Here is a 6,637-nt window from a genome sequence, read left to right on the forward strand (position 1 = left end):
ACTCATCTAAAAGCCCTTTTTTGTCTTTACCCTTCTCTCTCTACAGCATGACTGTGTAGCTCCTCCTCTTCTCTCTCTTTTCCCCAACAGTGATGTGTTACTGAGATAATGATGGCAGTGACCCTCCATCCCTCCACAAACCCACTCACACAAACAGTACACATGTGTATGGAAATACTGCAGCACACCCACGCACACACGTTCACACACACACACACACACACACACACACACATGCTTTTGACTGTGCTGCGTGTTTGCCTTGCAGGCTAACGGACATAGTTTTTTACACATGGAGCATGAGACAGCCGTCTCTCTGCTGAAGAGTTTCCAGCGGACGGTGGACTTGGTGGTTCTGAGAGACAGCAGCATGTGCTAAAAAAAAGTAGTTTTATAACAAACAAACAAAAAACAAACACAACAACGCTTCTTGTCCCTGCTCGTCGACCATCCCACCGCCGCCGGGGGGGGGGGGGGGGGGCGTGTGGACCTGACAAATGAGCCGCCTTTTTTACCTTTTTAAGGGAACACACACAGACGTTTATTTGCCTATTGCTGGACCAAAGGCGAATACTTAGTGCCAAATGTACCGTAGGAAACATATCGGCTCTTCTGGCGACTGACGGTCAGGGACCTGATCGACGGGTGGACGGACCACACCAGGACTCGAACCGTTGGAGTCCCACAGGGCTGCTGCAGTTTGGATTTTGTGGCTGGTTTAGTTCAGTAGACAGTCACCTGATTGAATTGAGTATTTTGTTTTTTGGTTTCTTCGGTTTGGATTCTGTTTGACACTGTCTCTGCTTTTCCCCACTGATTCTTTTACTTTGCTGTTCACGCTGGGTTTTTATTTATTTCTGTTTCCTGTGGCACATGATTCACTTTCCATGAACCTCACTGTTCTTCTTTGTTCTTACTTTTTTTTCCGCTGCTACTTTCATCTTCGTTTTTTCTCCTCTGTTCTTTTTGCCTCTTCTTGTGTTTCATTCTTTGATTCTCTGTCTCTTCAGTTTTGCTCTGCCAGTGTTTTCGCCTCCAGAAATGTACAGAAATGGAAAAACTTAAGACTTCATGCCTTGTGTACATACGTAGAGCTGTAGCTTTCTAGAGCTGCACTCTCTTTGGGGCCTGGACAGACAGCTCTAACACTTTTATGATTAATTATACTTATTGTTAATAAACCACACTCTGAATTCTCTCTTACCAACATACAGGGATAATTTCTCCAAAAGGACGATTTTCTAAAGTAAACCTGGGATTTATTTCAGTTTAGAAAAAACAAATATTTTCCCTTCGTCCATCACTTCTACTTGTGTACGTTTGTCCTTTATTTTTTTTAAACTGTTGCTTGCACAGCTTTGCTGAAAAGAGCTAAAGCAATATATTTCTGAGGCTCGGCCCATGGAGCTTTTCAGCAGAGCCCAACTTGTCCTGCAGTGCCATCTATTGAGCAAGTCATGCTAATGTTTACACACACACACACGCACACACACACTGCCATGCACATGAGCTAGCAGGCGGAAACACACACATGTGCCCCCGTGTACGGCACATGTTCAACTGTGTGATCCGTGCCCGGTTGCAGAGTGAAGCCCTGTCTATGTTCGAGCCTGATTTCAGGAGTGAAATGCTATTTTGAAAACCACTCACACACATGTGAACACACTGTAACATTATTCAAGTCCGTGCCATATGTTGAGCTCCTGTTTTCTAGCTGTTTGAGTTGTGTGATGGTCACAGCATGCTTTCCCATCATCGGTCTGTCAGCTCCTAGACTTTTAGAGCTTCTAGAGCTCCAGTGAGATAGGTGTTTTAAAGTTGGTGCCATACAGAGCCTGAGTCTGAGCCTCCCTGGTTGAATTTACACAGAGACACACTAGAGCTTTACCTTCCTGTGGCCCGGGTCTGATCTGAGAACCATACAAGGGGGGGGGGGAATTGTTGTTTAACGGTTTGGGCTGGCCATAAATCTACGTGCCAGCAATTATCTGCTATGCTGAAGTGACCTCTGACCTCTGGAGAAAAGACTGAAGGATCAGGGTGTCAGGCTCGTGATGTACTTGCTGTTTAACCACACGTACACAACTGGCTGCACCGTGAACAGTATTCACCTTCTTGCTGAGGTACTACGCTCGTGACTGGAGGATTCCAGTAGCGGGAACGCCACAGAACTCACGTACCGATCTTTGCAATTTACTCTTGGTAAACATAAACAAAGATGGTGACATGTGGACCATGAAAACACCAAGATTGCGGATTCCTAGGTGTATGCCAGATCCCTAAATCAGACACATCGGGAAAAACGGCAAGTTTACTTCTCTTCTCTGTAACTGATGATGTGCCCATTGACCCTGTCAAACCCCCCCCCCCCCCCCCCCCCCCCCGACCCATTATGTTTGTATTGCATCTTGCTTAACCTACAACCTACGAATCAAACGGACACAGGATACATGGAGCAGCCATCTTTCACACGTGAAGTTAACAGCAAGTATATTCCGACCCTAAGACGTACGTGTGGGAAAATCTGCAATGAATCAGATTTTCCCTTTTTTAGACAATCTGAGGAACAGATATGATCTGTGTCACAAAGGCTTTTGGCTACACTTGAATTTTCTGTGCAGCTGTTTTAAACTGAGGAAATACAAACTGACAGATTTGCCAATTTTGTTACTGAATGTTTCAAAATTACCTGTGACTCGGTTCAGATTACACTTGAAGCTTGACATTAAGTAGAGCGGGGGAGGGGGGGGGGGGGGGGGGGGGAATGATCCAGATTCCAATCCAGATGTGGACACTTGAGCTGTCCGAGGAAGTTTCTGGCCAAAGTTGGAGTCGTTGAAATGAGATGAAATCCAGCCTCGACTCTCACGCTCAGTCGAGACACGAGGGAAGTCACGACAGATAGAGAGCATTTTTCTGTCTTCATGTAAACGCAGCACATGTTCTAATGTTTCATCCAGAGCAAAGCAACATCCTGACATCCACTGACCTTTGCTTGACATGACGGCGTCATCCTGTGGCCATTTTGTGTCGACCTTCCCGATAAGCATTGGTTAATTCGACGTGAGGAGACACAAAATGGCTCAGACGGGTCGTGTGGTTGAGTTCAACCAGCGGAACCCACCCAACAACTATTTAGAGTTTGAAATATCAAAGATATTGTGAAGCGAACAGAGTAAAAAAAGGTTTGATAATATAATTATTTTTTACTACATGTTTCAGGTACTTCTTTCTAAATATATTGATATACCTTAGCTTTGCTCAAAAATTGTGATATTTTATAATTACACTTATAACAAAGTTATGGATGGAAGTACGCACAGTATGACTCGGAGACCTACACATGTACTATCCAAACCTGTATAAAATGTATTTCTACTGTAATTGTGAATTTGTGTTATACAAATATATATTATATATATAAATATATAAATATATGTATATGACTATAAAAACAGTCATTCTTTTCTATGTGTTTAAACTACATAAGAGCTGGACAAATGCTGAGGACGGTATCACTGTACATAGCTGTGAATGAAATTTAAAATGACTCATATTGATTGTGAATGTACTCATGCTTTCTGCAGTACCTACACCTACCCAACTTGAATGCTGCTTCTTCTGTTGTGTGACATAAAAAAAGTACTTTGACCTCCGAGGAGAGAGAGGCGCTGTGGAGCTGTAAATCGAGAACAAACCTTAGTGGCGATTTTAAACAGAACTATTTATTTCTTTGTTTATTTGCACATGCAAGTTGAAATCCTTCCAGTTTTAAGTTTGAGTATTAATGCGGAGAAATGTAATTGCTGAAGTATATATAATATATATCATGTGTTTAGAATGCATTTTGCAGACGCTATCTGTACATACTATTTAAGATACAGTTTTTACAAAAAATAATATATGTATAAAATTGAAAAAATGCTGTGCAGCGATTACACCGGAGCCATTTTGGGCTTTGGGACGTACCATTTTTTCAGTATATAAGAAGTGTTTTGAATAATGTACTAAAGTCTCTATTGTACAAATAATAAAAATGTCACTATTGGTAATCTGGGTTCCCTGTAATGCTCTGAGCTTTGTCTTTGGATTGATGGGGGGGGGTTATCTATTTCCTTATTCCAGTGAGGTAATCAAGTTTACACCCCCGCCTAGGTGCAAAAGTCTCCTTATGAATTAACGTATCAGGCAGAAGATAACATAACCTCCTTGGCTGAGGACGAACGTGTGGGGGGAGGAAGGTGGAAGAGAAAAGAAGAAAAGAAGCGGTGACAAGGAAAGAAAGAGAAAGTTATGATATAAGTGCAAAGGAGGAAATTATACAAAAGAAGAGAAAACAAGTAAAATGGGAGGAGCGAAATTTGAAAAATAGGCTAAAAGGAAGTAAGGATGGACCGAGGAGTGGAAACCGTAAAAATGAATAAAGATAGATAGATGGATGGAGGGATGGAGGGATGGATGATAGATAGACTGATTGATGGATTGATTCCTCCTCCCAGAAGGGAAATGACAGTGTTCCAGCAGTAATTTACAATAGAGGGATTAGAACGGGATGAACAAGAAAAGGGAGAAAGAAAAACAATGAAAGAGAGAATGGGATAAGTCGATATACGGATAAAGAGGAGAGGTAGACACAAAGAGACGTAGTAATGAAAGGAAAGAGGAGAAAGGGAAGAGGTGGAGTGCAGCAGATCTGTGGGAGATTTCAGTTCTGTGGATTAAACTCCGCGGCGCCTCTCTTCATCTCTGCAGATTGGCCTTTTGTCTCCGTCCATTAGTCTGACAGCCTGACTCTTCTTCATCCCTCTCTATCCGTCCATCCCATCTATTCTTGACACTTATCCGAGCTGCGGATCACAGAGGGACGGCTGAGGTCGTCACTCACACAGTTTCTTATTAAGGTAGAAGCTTCTATGTCCGGTAAGTATTATGTATAAAAAGACATACTGGATTTTACAGCCAGCACATGAGACAGAAAAACATGGATGATTTGTTGATCAGTGATAATCACACAAGGACATTTGCTGTTAAAATGAACTGGAGGTTCTGAGGACTGACTTCTGAACTTCTTCTATTGATTCCAATAATGCTCATTAATTACAGGGAATGAAATGGTTATTCTGTGTTATGACCATTGCCGTATTACCATTTGAATACTTATAAATAATTTAATATAATATGGAACTAACACTCTGACCTCTGTAGACATTCATTCAATTAATATTATCCGCTGGATAAATCTGAGGGGGCGTGAGAGGGTTATTTGCAAAGTAATAAGGAAAGTTATCAAAAAAAAGTTCTATGATACATATCTAAGGTCTTTTTTTTATTTTACTTTTGACAAATTTTGTATTTTGTCCTGTAATTGTGCAAAATTGCATTCAATTTAAAGCGGATGACTTTGAGACAGGAAGTTTGTATGAGGGAGAGTTAAATGGAAGTATACTTAAGTAAAATACAAGTACTACAGTTCAGTACTTAACTCGAATACATTTCTATGACAGCCATGTTTTGTAGATACAAAATTTACAAACAAAACTTGTGGATGTATAGTATGCTTCAATTTAAATACATAAATATCTAATAAGACTGTGATACTCACAGAAGCACTTTAATGCTGCAGGGTAGGGTTTTGATATGTTTCAAGGACTTTGACTTACAATTGAAGATGTGTTTGATGCTCTACTTTAAAGGATGTGAGTACCTCTCCCACCACTAACCTCTGCATCACTATATAAGAGCCTGTTTAACTGAATCAATGACAGGTATCATTAACTCCATTTCCTCCTTGTCTGTCTTGTACCATTCTCCACTGTTCTCCTGGCAGCAGCGGCCCCTGCACAACAACTCTGGTTTCTGTGGTGCAGGCCGACAATTAACAATAGAGGGTAATCGTACCCGCACACACACACACACACACACACACACACACACACACACACACCACACACACATTGACGCAAGTAGAATGATATTCTTTTGTTCCTTTTCCTCTTTACTCCGGCTTTTACACACTGGTTTGAACAAAACGATACTTCTGTCTGCCGACTGACCAACCCACTTACACAACCATGCATACATTTGTCCCCACGCTGACTCATACATTATGCTGGCATTAGTGTGTGTGTCTGTGTGTTTGTGTGTGTGTGTGGGGGTGTGTGTTAGAGTGGGTGTCACAGAGTGAGAGTTTTTGTGCACCCACCAAAGCGTTCAATAAGCCCTTGTGACCTGATCAATAACAATACCAGGGACTGAGTCCATGACCTGCATTCAGCTGCTTCCTGCAGGGGTATGTGTGTGTGGTGAGTGTGTACTTCTGTGTGGTGGGCATGTGTGTGTGTGTATGTGTGTATGCAGATGAAGTATCCCTACAATTGATCCACTGTGCACAGACGGAGACATACAGTGTATTGTGTCTGACATGTTGGATTGACGTGTGTGAGGGAGCAAATTGCTTTCGTAACTTTGCCTCTTTAACTCTGTAACTCTGACTGTCACTGGCTCCTCTGCAGAGGATCCACCTGAGCCCTGCATTCACACAAAGTGTGTGACATTTCAAATAAACGTGTCCATGTCTTGTGTTTGTTGTCCTTCCCAAAAGATGGATGAGAGGATCAATAATAATAATAGTTCCCCT

Source organism: Pleuronectes platessa, chromosome 9, assembly GCF_947347685.1.
Source record: "Pleuronectes platessa chromosome 9, fPlePla1.1, whole genome shotgun sequence".
Classification (NCBI taxonomy): domain Eukaryota; kingdom Metazoa; phylum Chordata; class Actinopteri; order Pleuronectiformes; family Pleuronectidae; genus Pleuronectes; species Pleuronectes platessa.